Here is a 21,830-nt window from a genome sequence, read left to right on the forward strand (position 1 = left end):
AAACACGTACACCAGGCAGCGCCGGCGTTGGGAAAAGTGGCGCTAGGGCGTCTTAAAAATGATGCAAGTCAGGTTGACGCAAAAAATCGCCTCCACCCGATTTGCGCCATTTTTAACGACGCCCAGACGCCATTTACATGACTCCTGTCTTAGTAAAGACAGGAGTCATGCCCCCTTGCCCAATGGCCATGCCCAGGGGACTTATGTCCCCTGGGCATGGTCATTGGGCATAGTGGCATGTAGGGGGGCACAAATAAGGCCCCCCTATGCCACCCAAAAAAAAAAAAAAAAAATGTATACTTACCTGAACTTACCTGAATGTCCCTGGGATGGGTCCCTCCATCCTTGGGTGTCCTCCTGGGGTGGGCAAGGGTGGCAGGGGGGGTCCCTGGGGGCAGGGGAGGGCACCTGTGGGCTCATTTTGAGCCCACAGGCCCCTTAACGCCTACCCTGACCCAGGCGTTAAAAAGTGGCGCAAATGCGGGGTTTTTTGACCCGACCACTCCCGGGCATGATTTTTGCCCGGGAGTATAAATATGACGCATTTGCGTCGCCGTCATTTTTTTAGACGGGAACGCCTTCCTAGCATCTCATTAACGCAAGGAAGGCGTTCACGCAAAAAAATGACGCTATTTGCCCATACTTTGGCGCTAGACGCGTCTAACGCCAAAGTATAAATACGGCGTTAGTTTTGCACCGAATTTGCGTCGAAAAAAACGACGCACATTCGGTGCAAACGGAGTATAAATATGCCCCCAAATTTGTTAACATACGAGCATGGGACAAAAGACAGTCCTCTGGAAAGTACTTTTTCAGTGGGGAAAATCAAGGGATACTGCACTTAGATTGAATATTGGGATGTTATCTAGTCTCGCCAGTATTGATTTCGTCTGGTTTGTAAAAACTGGGCTGGTTGTTCTGAATTTACAAATCTGTTGCTCCGATTGTAACGGGGTCTCAATTTGTAATTGTTTCTCCTGTTGCCTAAAAAAAGAGTATTTGAGTATGTTTGGTCCCCCTGATTGCGTCTAGTCCCATAAACGTCGAATTGATGTGAACTACCCTCACCTTCTGACTCAGAAGTATCAGAAAAAGTCACCATCTTTTTGGATGTCCAATACGATTTTTCCTGTAATGTCTGATTGGATTGTTTGTAGTAATTTTCTGATAAGTAAGGATTTGTTCTCTCTACGGTAAAATACCGGATATCCTTCTTTCATTTTTCTGCTTTCCTTTTAATTAAATATTGATTAAATGACTCAAATTCAATCGTTACTTCTTCCAACTTTTTCTTAGCATCCTCTAAAGCATTAGTTTGTTTTAACTTCTCTTCTAGTTCTTCGATCTCTTTACATAATAGGGATACTATTTCTCATGCAGTCTCAATGATTAACAACATCCAATCTCTTGAACATCTGCTAGAGATAAGTGACCATTTTTCCAAAAAAGCTTTCATTTCTACAAATAAGCCTGGTATATTTCTGACTCTGAGTCCATTGGGGATCACTCCTGCCTTTAAGTACTCTAATATGAACTCCGCATGAGCTTCAGGTCTGCATGTTTTTTTCTTAAGTTCAAGCAATTTAATCCAATCATTTTTTGAGTTGTTAGAAAGTCTAAATCCCTGTTCTGTATTTTGGGAAGGTCCCACAACTCTAACAAAGTCAGCTTTCGAGAATCCAAATGATTTTATGCTCTCCATATGTATATTTACTAGATAAAAACCAAGGAAAAAAAGCCCCACCACCGACAAACTCAAAACCTGTGATACTAAACAGAACAGAAATAAGACCACTAGTGTCAAATGAGCCCGAGTGGCACGCCCATCAACATCACAGCTGGAAAATACACCTACAGCAACCTGCTGTTACTCAAGGAAAAGTCAAAATAAGGGGTCCCTGGATCGCTAAGGAGAGAGACCCAGGGAATCAAATCTATCTTTATAAAGAATGCCACTCTCCTATATATTTTACAAACAAAAACTAGTAAACAAATAACAAAGGCTAGAAAAATATAAATTTTATTCCTAATAACATGTAAATCAATCATAAAAAACCTAAAGAAATATTACTAAGACAAAGACACAAGGACAATTACTTACTGATAAACATCACAAAAAGACTCCAGACCAACATACACGAGACAACAAATCAGACAATTCTAATTACCAACATGTACATATACACATTTCAATAGTTTATCAAATATCCACATAAACTATATATAACCAAGGTATATTCACACCTATACAGTTTAACAATCTTAAGTCTTTTACTTTTGTAAGTTTCTTTGCTTTCTGTTATATAATATAATTGCGGTTATTCTTTCCACAGTTCATCCAAAATGTACCATCACTCTGTTTGTGGGAGTCTTTATATAATCACTTTGTATATCCACAAAGATAGGAATTTAATCAATCCTTAACCGGTACACTCTAGACATTCCTTGCCCATGTTCCAGCATATTTTCGATGCCTTCAGACCACCTATTTTTGCTGACTTTTGTTTTTGCTGGCCTAAGAACTCTGCACACTTTACTACTGCTAACCAGTGCTAAAGTGCTTGTGCTCTCTCCATAAAACATGGTAATGAGAGCACGCAGGAGCGTGATTTACAATCGCTCTGTGATGGATCTTTTAAAATTGACTGAGACACCCAGGGAATCAACAATATTAAATAATTTAGATGTGATTTCATTCAGTGGTTTGGGCTGTGGTGGTTTCTAAAGGTTGTGAATGTGAAAAACTGATTGGGGAAGCTCCCGCTTGACAGATCACCTGGAAATTTTCCATGCACAAAATAGTCATAAAGTGGCTCTTATTCCTAAGTTTCGTGGAGATTTGTAAAATAGAGCCAAAGGTATTACACATTAAAGTGCATCTCCTATGAAAATGCAATCCTAACTATCACTACTGGCGACCACCACTAGGTTTTGTATACATATATAGATATATATATATATAGTAAATATACGTGTATATATGTATATATATATATATATATATATATATATATACATATTTAGACACACATATATACACATATATACACAACCACAATCCATGTCAGGGTAAGGCGCAAGCAAATTCCAAATTAACCTGTGCTGAACCCCCTGGTAGCTTGGCACAAAGCTGTCAGACTTAACTTCGAGGCAACATGTAAGGTATTTGTTCAACACTTCAAACAGTAAAACAGTGAAAACACTTCACCAAAAAGATGCCATACCAGGGTAGAGAAATAGAGCAAAATGTCATAACTAAAACATGACCACAACGAAACAGAATTTTGCTACATAGCAGGTGTGCATAGCGGTGATCCACGCACCTTTATAACATTACGCTGCACACAGTATAATTAGCAATACAGTGCCTATCCTCAGTGGTCCATACACCTTTAATATACCATTACTCGGCACACTCCAGTTGTGTATGGGGATATTCTGGAGTGTAATGTGGTGACACAGATTGTATCAACAGTGATTTGCACACCTATACTTGGAGCAAACAACAGTGCTGATATTTGGAATGTTGAACCTGTATCGCAGGGACATGCTATACTGTTGTGGGGTATTTTATGTTGTTTTGTATCACTAAAGCCTTTATATTAGTGTGAAGCATTTTCATATTGTGTACATATCCAACATTAAGCAATGAGTTCCACCTATGCCGTGTGTTTCACAACATGGTGATCGTTTTTTTAAATGTCCAGACTGAGAGGAATATTTTATTAATTACATCGTGGCCCTAGAAGAGGAACAGTGATGAGGAGTTTACTCCCTCTAGGAAGAAAAAGATCCTACTACGCAGTCTTGACCCAAAGGGGTTACGTATATACAGTAAGATGGAAAAAAATAGATCTGTTGACAGTGTAAATGTATTTATAGATGCCCTTGAACCAACTGTTTGTGAAGCTATTGCCAGATATACCTATTTCCAAAGGTAAACAGGCAAAAACTGAGTCTGTAGAGGGCTGCGCTCAAGGAACTGGCAATTACATGTAAACATGTAAAGTTGGTGCCTTGCATGAGGATTTAAAAACAGATCAGATAGTATGCAGGTAAAAATACAAATAAGAGATCAGATAGTGATGCATCCTAATAATGCAAGGAAATTGTGGGAATGCAGTAATTCATCATGAATGACATTATTATCATTGTAAAGAAGGCTGAAATGTCTAAAAGGTGTGTAAGGTTGCATTGAAAAGTGTTGATGAAGGGGAGTCAGTATGCAAAGTGTTGAATCCCAAGGATGATGATAAGAAGATGGAGATTCGAAGTAGCAAGGAACCAGGGTGAAAGAAGTTGGTTAAAATTAACCCTGAGAAGGATGAAAGGCATCCTGTGTGTTCTACCTGTGGGAATAAGGGCCATATGGCCAGGGACAAAAATTGTCCTGCTGTTAATTCTAAGTGTGCATACTGTGAAATCATTGCCCATTTAGCTAAAGTTGCAAGAAGAGGAATAATAAACAGAGACAAGAATGCTGTTAAGTGTGTGATGGATAACAAGGAAGAATTAGGAGGAGAGAATTAATCCTTAAGTGATAAAGACATCCTTAGTATTGAAGAAGCAGTTTTGGACATGAACGTAGGTACCAGGAAGAACCCTATATGCATTCTGAATATCGGTGGGGTACATATACAAATTGTGGTAGACTCTGGGTCACCATATACTACTTTACTTTGTTCTGTGTGGGAGGACAAATTTGCTGTAGTTTTTAATGACTATTTGAATTCTACAGACATACGCTCTGTTACCTTTATAGGTGAAAAGATCCCTTTGGTTGGTTTTAAGGATGTTAAATTTGAGTCTAAAGGCAAAACAGCCCAAAGGAAATTGCATTTGGCAGTAAAAGGGCCATCAGAACTTGGTTGGATCAGGGGTCTTTAAGTATTACCCTAGGCCCCAATAGTGGAGCTCAAGTAATGTTACTCAGTGAACCGATTGTGGCGATGGAAAATAATATTAAGGAACAATGTCCTGGTGTCTTTTCTGGTAAGGTAGGGAAATTGAGTGTGCTCATCCACAAAATTGTATTAAAGGAAGGAGCGGTACCAGTACGTCATACGGTCAGGAACATACCCACAGGCATCAGGGATAGTGGTATGAAAGAGTTGGATTCCCTGGAGAGCAAAGGGATTATAGAACATGTAGAAAGCACAGAATGAACCCTCAGTTGTGGCTCGGAAATCTGATGGCCGATTCCAGTTATGCGTTGACCTTAGGGTTTGGAATAAAAATATTGTTACTGACAATTTTCTCCTACCGAGGATTGATGAACTACTGTCACAATCCAAAATAATATTAAGGAACAATGTCCAGGTGTCTTTTCTGGTAAGGTAGGGAAATTGAATGTGGTCATCCATAAAATTGTATTAAAAGAAGGAGCGGTACCAGTACGTCATATGGTCAGGAACATGCCCACAGGCATAATGGATAGTGGTATGAAAGAGTTGGATGCCCTGGAGAGGAAAGGGATTATAGAACCTGTAGAAAGCGCAGAATGAACTCTCAGTTGTGGCTCGGAAATCTGATGGCCGATTCCAGTTATGCGTTGACCTTAGGGACTGGAATAAAAATATTGTTACTGACAAGTTTCTCCTACCGAGGATTGATGAACTACTGTCACAATCCAAGGATATAAAATGGTTTTTGACAATAGATTTGACTTTGTCCTATCACCAGGTTCAACTGCATCTATCTAGCAGAAGTCTTACAGCATTCATCACTCCTTCGGATGTTACAGATTCATAACCATGCTGCTTGGCTTTGCATCAGCAGCTGCAGTATTTCAGTGCCTGATATACAAACTTTTTAAAGGTATCAAAAGAGTGATGTACTTCTAGGACGATATACTGGTGATGTGCTGAGTCAAGCAAGAGCACGATGCAAGGTTGATGAGGTTGGTGTCAGGTAAATTAGTTGACAAGGAACTTACTGCTGAGCTAAAAAGTTGCAAGTGTGCATTGAGGACCATGACAGACCTAGGTCATGAGGTGGGCAAATACGGTATTTTGGCCAAAAAGGATATCATCAAGGCAGTTTGTGATGCTTCATACTTCAAAAGAGGAAGTCAGGTCTTTCCTTGGTCTCGCAGAATTTTATTCCAAATTTGTACAAAATGTTGCTATGAAAACACATGGCCTAAGACAATTGTTGAAGTTTAGCAAGAATTCAGTTGGAGTGAAGAGTTGCAAACTGATTTTGAAAGAATAAAGCATGACATAAGTCATTGTGGGTTCAAAGTGGAAACATGCAGTATTGTCACCACAGATGCCAATGGGAAGGGTGTAAGGGCTGTATTAACCCAAATGTCAGGAACAGGGGAGAAATGTACTGTGGCATACGCCACCAATTCATTGCCCCACACTGAAGAAACATTCTTGGTGATTGAGAAGGAAATGTTAGCTGCAGCCTGGGCAATGGAAAAATTCAGGCGGTATTTATGGGGCTCCCAGTTTAAACTCTGACACATCACAAACCACTGGTTAATGTTCTCAGATCCAATGGAATAATCAGGGCTGCTTAATGGATTGGAAGAATGTTATTGAGGTTACTGGATTTTCTATACAATGTTGAATACCTAACTGGGAAAAGGACAAAGTGGCAGATTATTTAGGCCATTCTTCATTGTCTTTGTTTGAACAGGTCAATAAGGAATGTGATGGTTACAGTGTGGCCATGATTGATGATAGCAAAATGGCTATTTTAAATGATGAACAGGAAGCAAAATATGATGAAGATGATACTTTGGTGATGGTCAAACAATTCATCATAAATGGCTGGTTGGACAAGAGCAAATTGCTTTATGAATGCAAGAGATTGTGGGAAATTAAGCATAAATTATCCCTTTGCGATGCTGGTTACATTCTCAGGGGGAACAGATTGGTATATCCCAAAGTACTAAGATTGAGAATTTTACAAATAAACCATGAGGGACACCTTGGTATAGTTAAACTTAAAAGAAAAGTGAAGTCCTCTGTTGGTGGCCTGGCATTGTTGTTGACATGGAGAGATTTGTGAGGAATTACCAGTTATGTACCAATTCTGAGAAGGCACAGTCTGTTTCCCAGTCATCCCTGTGTGACCAGAGTATCCAGAGTAAGCATGGGAAGACTTGAACATAGACATTCTGGGACTTATTTTAGATGATAGAAATGATAGATAGATAGATAGATAGATAGATAGATAGATAGATAGATAGATAGATAGATAGATAGATAGATAGATAGATAGATGATAGAAATGTATCAAAGTATGTTATTGTAGTCATCGACCATGATGCCATGCATCAGAAGTAATAGATACGAATGCTATAGTTTTGTTTCTAGGGAGGACAATTTAAAGAGGGGGTATTCCTAAGTCCATTTAAAGCAATAATTTACTGCAATTTAATTCTTACCTATTTAAGGTATAAAAAATTATTGAGGAAGAATAGGATTATTGGGAACAAAATGTATCATCCCACTGTGAATGGGGTTGTAGAGCGCTTTATCAGGGTGGTTATGCGCAGTGCCCAAGTGGCCATCAATGCTGGTCTGTATTGGGTGAAGGAGTTGAGTAGCACACACTGGGCATATAAGGATAATACCCACTGTAACAGGTTACAACCCATCTAGAATCCTTAGAGGGAGAGAGCCTTTTACAAAGGATAATATAACTCGGAGAAATATGAAGATTTGCAGTAAATGGTCTCCTTCCATTGTGAAAAGCAATCTAATAAAAATGCAGAAGCTATACAAAGCATATTATGACAAGAAACATGGTGTGAAAGAGGTGTATTTAGCACCAGGCGATTAGGTGAGAGTAAAATTGGGCCACAAAACAAGGATGTGGTGTGGCAAGCTTTCTGAACCATTACAGGTCATATAAGTTTATTTTACATCTGCTTTGTTGAGTGCAAAAATATTTGGCATTTTTGCAGAATGTCTAGATGTTATAAAGTTCTTGATTGGCAACTTCCTAAGAGAGTGCAAGGAAGCACACCACATTCTATAGAATGGATGTGGGATGTGGGATGTGGGTTGAGGTTGAGAATGCCAGCAAGAAAGGAACAGCACCTGCTTCAATGGAGGGAACTGGAAGTTGTAGTGAGGATATTCACACTCCAGTGAGTTGAGTAGTAACAGTACAACTACACGTGTGGGTAGGTCTGCTGGATTGAAAAAAATGTAGTGGTTTTGTAATGTGACATGTAAAATGCTCTGCAAGGAGAGTAAATGTATTCTAGTGACTGCGTTTTTTTTTAAATTTTTTGCTTTTATATGAACAACGGGATAAGGGGTTGTTGCATGTGTAGCGGGCAGTACTATGTAGTGCCCCAGTTGGTATAGCTGACAGAGGTTAAATATGCACTTGTATTTCCACTGTTATTGAGTCTGTACCAGTTGGCATGTATCACTCTTTCTGTTTTGTATTTATCTTATTTATTCAATTTTTTATGAAGTATTTTGGGTTGAAATTAAGAAGGGGAGATGTGCTATTCAAGTTACCTGTGTCTAGGTGAAAGAATGCCATAGGTTTGGGAATGTGGTGATGGAAGGAAGCGGGGGTGTCAGTTGGAAGGGAGCCTGGTAGGGTGAGTATGCTACAGGCTTGCTCTCTGATAAACATACAGCTTACCTTTATGGGCTGGGCCAAGTCCTATTGGCACTGTGCCTAGTAACAGAATGCCACAGGTTTGGGAATGTGGTGATGGAAGGGTGCGGAGAGTGTCAGTTGGAAGGGAGCCTGGTAGGGTGTGTATACTACAGGCTTGCGCTCGGATAAACATACAGTTTACCATCATGGGCTGAGCCAAGCCCCATTGACACTTGAATAGGCTGTGTCCTGTCTACACACAAAGGGCTGCATACCTTCTGTAGTTAGTCTGCAGCCAGGGCCACGAACTTCAAAGTCATGTCTCTTGAAGCTTCCCCCCACTTCAAAGGCTAACTGAGTATAAATGCTGAACCTCAGATACCAGCTACTCAGTACACATCTCAATCTATGGATGCTCTGCCAAGAAGAAGGACTGCAGTGCTGCTCAAAGGACTGTTTCTCTGCTGAACTGCTGCTCTGAAGGATTGCTATCCTGCTATGCTGAACTGTTGCCTGCTGCCCTCTTGCCTGGGTGAGAAGGACTGGACCTGCATCTCTTGAACCCAGAGTGACTCAAAGGGCTAGTTGACTGGCTGTTAGACTTGACAGCCTTAGGGTGGTCACCCCTACCTTTTTGCCTGCCTCCCTCCACTTTGTAGATGCTGTTTCTGCTGGTTTAAAGACTTAGGGGGCCATTTTGACCTCGGCGGTCTTTTGACAAGACCGCCAAGGGACCGCCGTGCTGAAGAACGCCAGTGGTGGCGGTTTTCCGCTCAGCGTATTATGACTGTTGGCAGCTCTCTGTCCTTTTTCGGACGGAGAGCCGCCAACAGCCATACTGGTGAAGTGGAGGTTGCTACACCGCCACGTCAACAGAACACCGCCCCCCGAATCACGTCCTGTGATTCGGCGTGGTGGTGTTCTGTTGACAGTGTGGTGTCGGCGGAGCAGCCCCCATGGATCCCGTCCCCTCCCGGAGGATCGACGGACCAGGTAAGTCAATCGTCCGTTAGGAGAGGGGGTCGGGAGGGTGTTGTGTGTTGTGTGCGTGCATGGGGGTGTGCGTGTGTGTATGTAGAGGGGGTGTGTGAGTGTGTGAATGCTTGCGGGGGTGTTATGTGTTTGGGAATGAGTGCATGTATGTCTGTAGGTATGTCTGTATGGATGTGTGCGTGTATGTATGAATGTGGGTGTGCATGTCTGACTGTGTGTGTGGATGTTAGCATGTATGTTGGTGTGTGTGCGTGTATGTGTGTTGGTGGTGGCTGCATGCGTGTCGTTTGTGAATGAGTGATGTGATGTTGGGGGTCGGGGTGAGGAGGGGGGTCCTGCCACCTATGGGGGTGGCAGGGGTGGTGGGGGGTGTAGGGGAGGGGGTCAGGGTGGGGGGGATCGTGGGGGAGACCCCTATCAGTGCCAGAGAAGGAATTCCCTGGCACTGATAGTGCTTACCGCCATGGATTTCATGGCAGTTCCAAACGGCATGAAATCCATGGCGGTCAGCTGGGTCCAAATACCGCCGGCGGTATACTGACGACCGCCGGGCTGGAGATGCAGGTCTCCAGCCCAGCGGTCGTCTCCACCCTGGCGGGCGGAACGGAGAAGCGGCGGATGACCCTGGCGGTAACCGCCATGGTCATAATTGCAAAAAATTGACCGCCAGCCTGTTGGCGGTCTTACCGCCGCTTCTCCGCCGTCCGCCAGGGTCGTAATGACCCCCTTAGTGTACTTTATCACTGCTAACCAGTACTAAAGTGCATATGCTTTCTCCCTTTAAACAACATGGATCCTTTGGTAACATTGGATCATATGCAACTGGACTATTTAATTTACTTATAAATCCCTAGGAGAGTGCACTATATGTGCCCAGTGCCTACAGCTTAAATGCTACTAGTGGGCCTGCAGCACTGATTGTGCCACCCACTTAAGTAGCCCCATAAACTTGTCTCAGGCCTGCCATTGCAAGGCCTGTGTGTGCAGTTTCACTGCCAATTTGACTTGGCATTTAAAAGTACTTGCCAAGCCTAAAGTTCCCCTTTTTCAACATATAAGACACCCCTAAGGTATGCCCTAGGTAACCCATAGGGCAGGGTGCTGTGTAGGCAAAAGGCAGGACATGTACCTGTGTAGTTTACATGTCCTGGTAGTGTAAAACCCCTAAAATCGTTTTTACACTGCTGTGAGGCCTGCTCCCTTAATAGGCTAACAATGGGGCTGCCCTCATACATTGTTTGAGTGGTAGCTGCTGATCTGAAGGGAGTAGGAAGGTCATATTTAGTAGTGCCAGAACGGTGATATAAAATCCTGCTGACTGGTGAAGTTGGATTTAATACTACTATTTTAGAAATGCCACATTTAGAAAGTGAGCATTTCTCTGCACTTAAATATCTCTGTGCCTTACAATCCACGTCTGGCTGGGTTTATTTCACAGCTCCCTTGTGCATTCACTCAGACACACCCCAGAAACAGGCTACTCAGACTCACTTGCATACATCTGCATTTTGAATGGGTCTTCCTGGGCTGGAAGGGTGGAGGGCCTGACACTTGCATGTCAAATGACTGCCACACCTCCTACTGGGACCCTGGCAGACAGGATTGAGATGAAAAGGGACCTTGTGCACTTCTACGCCACTCTTTGAAGTCTCCCCTACTTCAAAGGCACATTTGGGTATTTAAACAGGGCCTTTGCCCCTACCAACTCAGACACCTCTTGGGGTAGACACTCTACCTCACAGACACTTCCTGGAGAAGAAACTGGAACCAGAAACTGCATCCTGCCAAGAAGAACTGCCTGGCTGCCCAAAGGACTCACCTGACTGCTTTCTGTGAAGGACTGCTGCCTTGCTGTTGCCCTGCTGCCTTGCTTCTCTCTGGCTGTGGTGAAGACGTGCTCTCCAAGGGCTTGGATAGAGCTTGCCTCCTGGTCCCTGAAGTCTGAGGACCAAAAAGACTTCATCTCTACAAGAAGGACTCCTTGTGCAGTGAAATTCGACGAACAGCCTGCCAGAAATGATGCGCAGCCTGCACCCCAGTAAAAATTTCACTGCACGCCGAACCGGAACGACGCAGCCCGACTCCGCAATGAGAAGATTGAGGCAGCGCCAGTATAGTGACCAGAAATTCAACTGGATCAAATTCGACTGGATCAATGCACAGCTGAGCCAGAACAACGCAGCCCGACTTCCAGAGAGGAATCGACGCAGTGCCTGCCGTGCGATAGAAAAGTTTACGCAAAGACCATGGGATCAACCCAGCTCCTGTGACTTCATCCTGCCAGTGCAGGAAATCCATGCATAGTTCCCGGTGCATCATGAAAACCCCGCAACCCAAAGAGGATCCATGACTCAGCGCTGGAAATCGACGCACAGCCGTCCCTGCGCAAAAACTAAACGATGCATCGCCATGTGCGGCTCGAGAAATCGATGCACACCCCTTCCACGCTTCTCCTCCTCTGTGGTTGTTTGCAGAGATTTTTCACGCAAACCAGGTACTTTGTGCTTGAAAGAGACTTTGTTTGATCAAAATGACTCAGGACACTTTATATCACTTTTACAGTGATATCCCAACATATACTTATTGCATTTTAATCATTTTGACCTGCATTTATCCAGATAAATATTATATATTTTTTCTAAACACTGTGTGGTGTATTTTTGTGGTGTTATATAGGGTTATTCTTGATTTATTGCACAAATACTTTACACATTGCCTTCTAAGTTAAGCCTGACTGCTCAGTGCCAAGCTACCCGAGGGCGGGCACAGGATAATTTGGATTGTGTGTGACTTACTCTGACTAGAGTGAGGGTCCTTGCTTGGACAGGGGGTAACCTGACTGCCAACCAAAGACCCCATTTCTAACACTGGCCTCTTTATCTGAAGCCTCAGGAACACAGCAGGCTTCCAACCACCTGCACCTGCTTCTGGACTCTGTCATCTTGAGTCTACACTGCCAAGTGGTGCCACCCCTGTCTTGGACCCTTGGAAGTGGGTTTAAAGTGCTTTGTCAGTCTCTGTGGATCTAGCAAAATGAATCATCTCCTCTGTGACATGGCACAAATTCAAGCAGAACCGATGCATTGCTGCTGCTGTGTGGATTGGACCCTTTGCAAAGACCTGCAACTCACCAGAACCAACACATCACCCTGACTGCGCACTGCAACCTCGATGCCGGACTTCACATGGCAAGCCCCATTGACTGGATTCTCAATGATGGTGCAGGCCCTCGCATCGCAGCCTAGCTGCACTTCAGAAGCGATGCATCGCTTTGGCTGAGTGACTCATCTTTGACGTGGATGCTTGGAACACGCTGCAAACCACGATTTCTGTTCAGCGGGCCTAACTGAGTCCCTGTAACTGACTTATGACTTTGTCCCAGACCAGCGTGAGCAGATATCCACAGCTGGCACCTGGCTGCTCTGTGCCAAGCTACAAGAGATTTGAGCACATACCAATTTAGGGTTGGCGTGTGCCTCATCCTCACAAGGACTGTGGTTGCTGCTTGGCCAGGGCTCACACCCCAGTCAACCAACAACACAATTTCTTGCACTACCCCTTTATTTACCTTTTCAATTTATTTGAATAGTTTCTGTGAATATTATTTACAGTGTCTTGCACTGAGTATATGTTCCTGCTATGTAATATCTTTGATCTGTCTCAAATGCATTTTTTTAAGTTAAGGGCGAAAGTTCGGACGTTCTGCTTATATTACTTTCCCTTAACAATCCAAACTTGTTTGATTGAAAAACAACAAAACAAAACTATCATTTATAAAGGCAGGACATTGTACTCGTCCTTTAGAAAACTCCAAATATATGGAAACATTTGCAATATATATTATTTTAAACAATCCCTTAATTCCACCCACGTTTCACAAGTTACATCTTCCAGTAATGGTAGAATACAGAAATGTCGCTATCTATTTAATAACAGGGGTTCAGGAATTTGCTAGGATTTTCAAAATAACAAAAATTTCCCTGTCGAGTTTTGTACCTCCCTCCATTTTAACTAAATATGTATGGAGGGTAACTAACCAATCTTAAATAGCATGCGCAGGCGTCCAGACAAACAGGAGTTCTCTTTACATATTGGCTTAAGTTAACCCACATAGTAACATTTATTTGACAACTATGTTAATTCCACCCTATGGAACGATTCAGTAGTCCCTTTGTTAAATGTTTCACCAGTATCCAAAATTCTCAATCAATATAATTTTACTCCTCTGTACGTAAACCTGGGTCCAGGAATTAATAATACGATAGAGGCAGCAGCAAAACATCTAACCATGGCAGCCTAATCTGCACGTAACCATACACTATCATTTCATGTACAGGAGAAATACACTGCTCAAATTTCCTCTATCAAAATAAAAGCCCTTCGTCCATGTACACCCCACAAATCTAAGGCCCTGATTTATACTTTTTTGCGTTGCATTATCGTAATTTTCTGACGCAAAAGCGGCGCAAATTTACAAATTACAATTGTATTTTGTAAATTTGCAGTACTTTTGCGTCACAAAAGGGTGCCAATGCAGCGCAAAAAAAGTATAAATCAGGGCTTAAGGCTTCTGTGGTGTTGTCAACAAATGATTCTAAAAACGGAATCATATGTCACGATAACAGAATCTGGAATACGGTTGGGATGCAAACTGAAGACGCTGCTGATGGATGGGGTGTTTATGGATTAAACCTACTCGAAGCATTATCAACCAATAACTTTACATCTTCGTCATCCACGAAATCAAAGCATCCCATATTCCACCACAGGGATGGACAATAGTGCAACAGTAGCCAAAATCAGAGATTTTTACAGACAGTTTTTAAAGGAGTCAATGTGAGTTCACGATTGCTAGCATAAAATTGAAAGCTGTAACGGCAGTCCTAGCTTCATAAAAAGATTTGAAGCTCAAGTGACTTTCAATAGGTATGAGTATTATGTCAGGATTTTCAGGCAGCAGATAACAGACCATTCTCATTATGCTGTGTAATTGCCCAAAAATTATAATTGTTGTTTTTTTCTCTTGAATTTAATGCAGTTATCTCAGGAAGAAGGGATTAGTCACACCCAAAATGGCAGGCTCCTGATAGAACTCCCTGCAACCACTGTGCTGCCTTATTAGTTATGGGTCCCCATGCCGTCCCTGAGAGGAGCAGATTGAAGATTGGTTGCAGTGAGAGAGCTGAAGTCTAAGATGTGACCAGAGTAGCATCAAAGAAAAAGGGAAGGTCAGATCGACAGCGTGGCAGAGCGTGGTATTCTGGTCCTTGAGAAAGGGTTGCATGCACTGAGCCTGACAAGTGGTGTGGCAATGGTCTGAGTGAAAGCCAAGACAATGGATGCAACACTACCATCTTCAACGGACATTTGTGGACTCCCCTGCAGGTTGGTGCACATCCAAGCAGTGGTGAGACAATTCTGTTGGCCTATGAACTAAGACGATTAGAGGGTACAGCCTGAAGAGTACAGACCACAGTGTTCACGCTCAGTGCCGTAGTTGAGGCTAATGTACCATTGCTTACTACAAAATTACATGCCACCTTGAAGACACCACGCAACCAGGACTACCAAAGGCCACTCTAACATGATTGAGAGTTGCTGGCATCTGGTATCCTTCCTGCAGCTGACAGCTCCGGGTAAACTGCAGACCAAGCGTCATACGTTCAGAATATAAATGAGACACAAACTGCTTAAAGGCCACATATTAACAATCAAATGACACATATTCAGGAAAAATACACCCAAAACAATTACTATTTTCTCAAACATTTCCTAGGAGGCAGAAATCTGCATCACCAAACATTTCAGAAATCACCCTTCAAACATTAATGAGAACACTCACCTCCATCAGAACTACTGTGGATTCCATGAGAAATGATAATGTGGCAACAACGTCGGATGCAAAATCAATGCACGCAGATCTATGTCCTTTCATCAGATGACATCACTCAAAGATTGTCTAAAACACATTGAGAAAGAGCTTGTTTTAAGGAGGAAATATAGCACCTGAAGCAGAAACTGAGACTGAAAGGTAGAAATTGTCAAAAAAGTCAGTGGCCCGGTGCCACATGAGGAGAGGGGCCATCAGGACTCAGGCATGTCTGAAGGCATGTCAGGGCCCTGAAGCACTACTTCCCATCTTGGGAGATGCACCATGCAACAACGGTTGCACAAGGAGTGTTCACAAACCTTGGAGGCCCTTATTGAGTGGGAACATCCCTAAGGTCATGGTTGGTCCCTAAAGGTACGTAGATGTGTTTTAGGATCTAAGAGCGACATTACACCTTGTTAGACAAACAGGTTCCAGGGGAACTGTGTGGGGCTACTCAAAACATACATGGAGGCTAAGGGCCCATACAAGAAGATACATTAGAGCCATTGAGCAATGCCTGTTGGGGACCCAATGAGAAGGCTTCTAAGGAAAGTCACAGAGGAATCCACAGTGCTGCAAGAGCACAGGACCAAGTGAGCACAACTGAGATGGTGAGGGACATAAACATAGAAGTGGACAGACTGAAGCAGGAAGTGCACACAGAAAGGCAAGCTTGATGAACTAGGCAATGGAGGTAGCTTGCAGATCCACCTAGAGCTTAAACGAACAGAGCCTAAGTACTATGGCACCCAACGAGGGTAAAAAGGGCTCCAGCATTCGGGAACTGTTGTCTAGGGTGGGCACACAAAACAGGACACAGCAATTTTGAGACCTAGATCAGAGACATTTAGCACAGCCAAAATAGACTGCCATCAGAACCTCTATTAAAGCTCTCATGTATGGAGGAACTCCTCCAAGGACTCTGTGAGGACTTCCTAACATTGTCTGAAGAAGTTAAAATGGATATTCAAAGCCTTAAGCAAGAAAGAATAGAGCTAGAGGACAGAGTGTCATCACTTCAGGGTGCTGAAGATGCATGGGAGGAAGAGTTGGAGTACCTCCTACAGGAGGTTCTTTCATTGAATTACCAAACGTTGGACATGCAAGCAGCCCTGGACGACTTGAGAACTTTTTCAAGAGACAGAACATATGAATCACATGTGTGCTGTGAAAAATGGAAAGAGAAGATATTGAGGCATATGTAAACAGTCTCAATAAGCAGATCCTTCTGAGCCTCAGAGATGAAGATACCCTGCTAGATCACACACAAGTTCTGCAAGAGTGAATCAGGCTCCTGACATCTTGACATGTCTCTATTACTTGTGACAAAAAGAAGATAGCATGGCAGCACACCAGAGAAAATGGGACACATTTAAATCACATAACCTGGAGCTTTATCCGAATCTCTCAGCCATTACACCGCAAAAATGCTCTGAAGTTTGAGCAGTCACTGAAACCCTGAACAGTAAGATAAACAGGTAGAAAAGGGAATAACCTTTCTTGTTTATCTGTACATGGAAAGGGATCCTATACCAGATGACATCCCTATTGGAGACACATTGGATTCTGGTACTCAGAGATCAGCAATGGCTGAAGTGAACATGTTATGGTTCTGGGAACCTTTTTTTTTTGCCCAAAAGTCAAACACTTGTTGAGAGAAAGTGTTGAACAACATTGATATCATGTCTCACTGTCCCATCATTAGACTACATACCCATGCCGGTCACACAGGGGAAAGCTAACCGTGATTCTTCTCTGTGTCGCAAAGTAAGCAAGTGACACTGCATCTTGGGACGCAAATAAGAGATAGGAATACAGGCTATGGCTAACCAGAATCTGGCAGACAATTGGTATGGAGATCTCCAGGACTTTGGATTAGAGGGGAAAGGAATTTAAAGCTCATTGGCAGCCTTATTTAAGGCTTCTATTGACTGAATTTAAAGAAAATACATGCCCTAAATACATTAAAGTACTTAAGTTGTCTGCTCATACAAAGGGGACAACGATACATGATTAATGAGGGGTTAGAGTTAACATGGCTAAACAAACCTTACAAAGCTGGGACTCTTCTCTGGCCCTGGCATCACTTTATTTGAGATATATATCAATGAGACATACATCGTATTGTGGGTTGGCAAGGAAAGGGGTAGGAAAGGGGTAGTTACATGTTGCCAATCTGTTTCATTTTTATTACTGATGCTCTGCCAGCCAAAGGATGCAGGCAAAAGTAAGTGTAATCCTTAACACTCAGTTTAAACATTTTTCCATAAAAATCATATACAAATAAACTTAATAAAATGTTTAAAACAATTATATATTTTTTTTAAACTAAAATCGACATTACTATTTGACATGTTTATTGAACTGACTATACCTAATAAAAAGCAATGCTTCTCAGAATTTTAAAAATTAATATGATTATATTATAAAATATCAATGATTGGCCAACACAGTTATTGCAGTTTAATAAAAAAAAATACATTAAAAAAAATATAAATCAAATATCAAACCATAATGAAAAAATCAAATAAAAATTAAAAACTACCTGCCAAATTCAACTATAAGCCTTACAACGCACTCCTAAAGCATTTTAATAGTTTAATAGATGAGAAAATCAATATAGATAAAACTTAAATTGAATAAAACAAATTAAAAAAAAGAAAATATAAAAAAACTTAAACAAAAACAACATAAATATCTTGTATGTAAAACATTAGGAAAAAAATTACTCCCCACCCTGTTCCCCTATAATTTATTTTAAAAACAAATAACATACACAAAATAATATAAAAGAGTGGTTTTAATACACTGATATTTTAAACTACACTATTAACAATTATAGAAAAATACTTTTCAACCAATAGTCTTACCGGCGATAGTAAAGTTTATTGTTTTTTTGGCATCACAATATTTATTATTGTAATAGCATTTTTGTGTCATAATATTTTTTCTTCAATATTTGGGCTGAAAACTGACATGAATACACTTAAAGCCTATCCAATAAATAATTTAGCAACATTCTACAAAGTGTCACTCAGGTGACCTCAAGACCACCCAGGTCAAAAGGGAATTCTGTCAGGGAGTACATTCCCCCTGAGAAAGCGGGGCACTGCTGGAACGTAGGATCAGAATAAAGGAAATTGAAGATGTAATCCCAGACCTCCCTTACAACAAGCCAACCAGCCAGGATGGCCTCCTGGCATAATTCTATAGAATGACCAAGACACCGATCACTCGTTTATTATGAGAGGTTTACAAAGAATCAGAATCTACAGAGGGCTCCACAACGTATTAAAAGAAGCCATTGGTAATTCTCCGTCTAAAACTGGACAGAAACCAATGCACTGCGGTAATTGAAGGCCTTTCACACTTATCAACTGAAATGTCAAAACCTTTGCTAAAGTCTTGGCACACTGTCTGAGACTGATCTTTGACATGCAGGTAGGATTTGTATGCAAATAGACATCTGTGTACCATCTCTGGCTGCTGTCCAACATGATGTGGATGATTCAAAAACTGCTACAGCAGGTTTCTCATACATCAAAAAAGCATTAGATCACATGGAATGATGGGGTTCTTTGTCGGCACCATGGAAAGCGGGGGTCGGTCAGATTTTTCATAGCCAAGACAAAATTACTATGGGTTGACGTGAAAGCTCTAATGGACTGCAGCAGTTTTATGTCAGAAACCTTGCCAATGTGTAGAGGCACAAGGTGAGGCTGCCCATTGTCCCTAACTTCATTTTTACATGCCCTAGAACCTTAAACAGTAGCAATCAGACAGTCTGAAAGGGAGAAAGGAATACATTTGAATACCTGAAGGCCCAATATAATGCGTTAAGCAGATGACAAATACTTCACTGCCCAATGTCATAACCTTTATAACCCATAATTTATGTGCCTTCTTCAGATATGGAGCCAACCAAGGCAAAAGAAAATCGCTTCCAATTAACAAGGCTCAAGACAGAGCTGTGATTTGTTTAAAATACCTAGGAGTATTAATCAACAAGGGGCTAGATCACAGGATTATTGACTTCATAAAATCACAGAATGAGAAGACTGAAAATAACTTTCTATGAAGGTCATCTCTACAACTGTCTTTATGTGCACATCAGGTGAAAAATATTGTGGTACTCCTCCCCTCCCCCACAGGTATGATAATATGCTGGGGATGCTGCTTCTGTCAGTCCCATCCAAAAGGCTAAAAACAGTGGTCAAAGGGGTAAAGTATTTTAAGTGGACAGAGAGAAAATTGAGCACTTGTCCTTCTAATCTACATGTTCCTAGTGCTACCACATCAGGTGACTTGGGGATTCCAAGTGTGAGGACCCACATATGTGAATAGCCGTTGAATGAAAGTACACATGCTTCCATCCTTGATATATACTCATGAGAGGAAAGAAATACACGTGCCCGACTACGACAGTGTGAGATATAATGACCTCTTAAAACATGGCACACAAAGAACTAAAATGCTTCATCATAGCCACTGGAGGGGGGAACTCACTTATGGAATACTGCAGATAGTTTCACATTCATATGACAGGTATGGAAATATAAGTGTGTACACATGCCCTAAGTGACCTATCATAGGAAGACTTACTCAAAACATTTGAGCAGCTATGTCAAGAATTTCATCTCACCCCCGACGCAGGGGTGGAGATGCATACAACTTGTAGACTTTCTGAAAGAGAGATATGGAAATGGATGGATTCTCCTCAACAAATGACTGATACTGGTCACCAGCAAAACTCCAAAACTCCTTAAAGCAGGACTAATCCCCAAATGACCTCAGCTGGAGGTGTGAATCATGGGATCCAACATATAATTTGCTAGGGTCCTGCTTGAAACTGTTACAATATTGGTGGGGAAGTCTGGAAATTTCTAAGGATCACATGCAATTACCCCTCTAACTCAGAAGAGCAATCTTCACACAGGCATCATTGGCTGCCTACATCCATGTTGGACAACTAGTTTAATACCACTATAGATAGAAATTATACTGTGCATATCACACTACATATATACAGACTAAAATACCTAAATCCCACTATTTGACCTCATCTGGGGACCTTGTATCAATTGAAGAGATACTCACATTGTCTAGAACTAAAAATGACATGCCAAATCACCCTGCATTCAACCCCCTGATGTGCCGTCCTTGGAACAAAGATGTGATACACAGCCCCAAACAAGAGATAAAATTGTAACTAAATGAAACGTTCTTAGATGATCTACCAGCTTTGCCACTGCATGTAAACTTTTTCCACATAATAGCCAAATACAATCCAGATACAATCATACTTTCCTATCTGCCAACCCATCCCCCACTTACCACTTTTATCAGCCAGACAAATATACATGCACACCAAATAGATCCATCAGTCCACTTGACTTTTTATACTATATGATATACAATGTATTACCATTCCCATTCCTGTGAGTAACGACCACCACCTCTCATTGCTCTCTCCCTACCAACATTTTATTATAAAAGACAGCAACACTTGGGAAAATAAAACCACATCATCACAAAATCACCATGTTTCATAACACAATGACCAATACCTCTGTCGCCATAGAAGAAACTTCATGTCACCTCAAGAAAATCGCTTATCCTTTCACCATAACATTACCTTGTGTGTCTGAGGGCCCTTTTAGTATATTGATAGTTTTATTGAATTATGCCATGAGTTAGAAGCATTTCCTGCCAAATGATGTCCTAATGACATGAAAAAATATCAAGGCCCATTATGCGGAAAAGTGTTTCATGGAAACCAAAGTCCTCCTTTCTCTGCAAACTATTTTGGAGGATGTTAAGGATTTCATTCTCAGCATCTGGTCACTTTTGCCTCAACTATATGCCACCCACATATCATTATCAGTAAGAATAATCTTACCTAGTGCCCCGAGAATCCACAAAAGCAATTTCTTCTTAAGACTGCAGCATTCTTTGCTAATTCTTGTTATACAAATTTAGCTTTTGCTTTTTCATCAGTGGAGGATTTTTGACAGTGCAAAAATTGCTGAAAAAGTCATGAAAAACTATGGGTTTGACCCTCTAGTGTGAAGTTTTATTTTAGGTGGGTGGTGTCTCAAAAGCCAGTCTGGAAGGTAGAATTAGGCTGACACACATGTTGTAAAGTTAAGAACAGTTTTGTTCACCAGGATTTAGTCCATTTTGAAATGACCTCTGCAACGATTTGAAGAATGTGAATTTTTCCTGGTTACGATTGGCAAGTCTCGATGCATCATGTATATCTTCTCCTTCACTAAGCTTCCAGAAATTACTTGGAAATTTGTAATGGGTGTATATTGTGCAGTATGACCTATCCAGGAAGGGATCCATATACCGTTTACAATTGCCAGCTACGATTTGATGTATGTTG

Source organism: Pleurodeles waltl, chromosome 2_2 (genome assembly GCF_031143425.1).
Source record: "Pleurodeles waltl isolate 20211129_DDA chromosome 2_2, aPleWal1.hap1.20221129, whole genome shotgun sequence".
NCBI lineage: Eukaryota > Metazoa > Chordata > Amphibia > Caudata > Salamandridae > Pleurodeles > Pleurodeles waltl.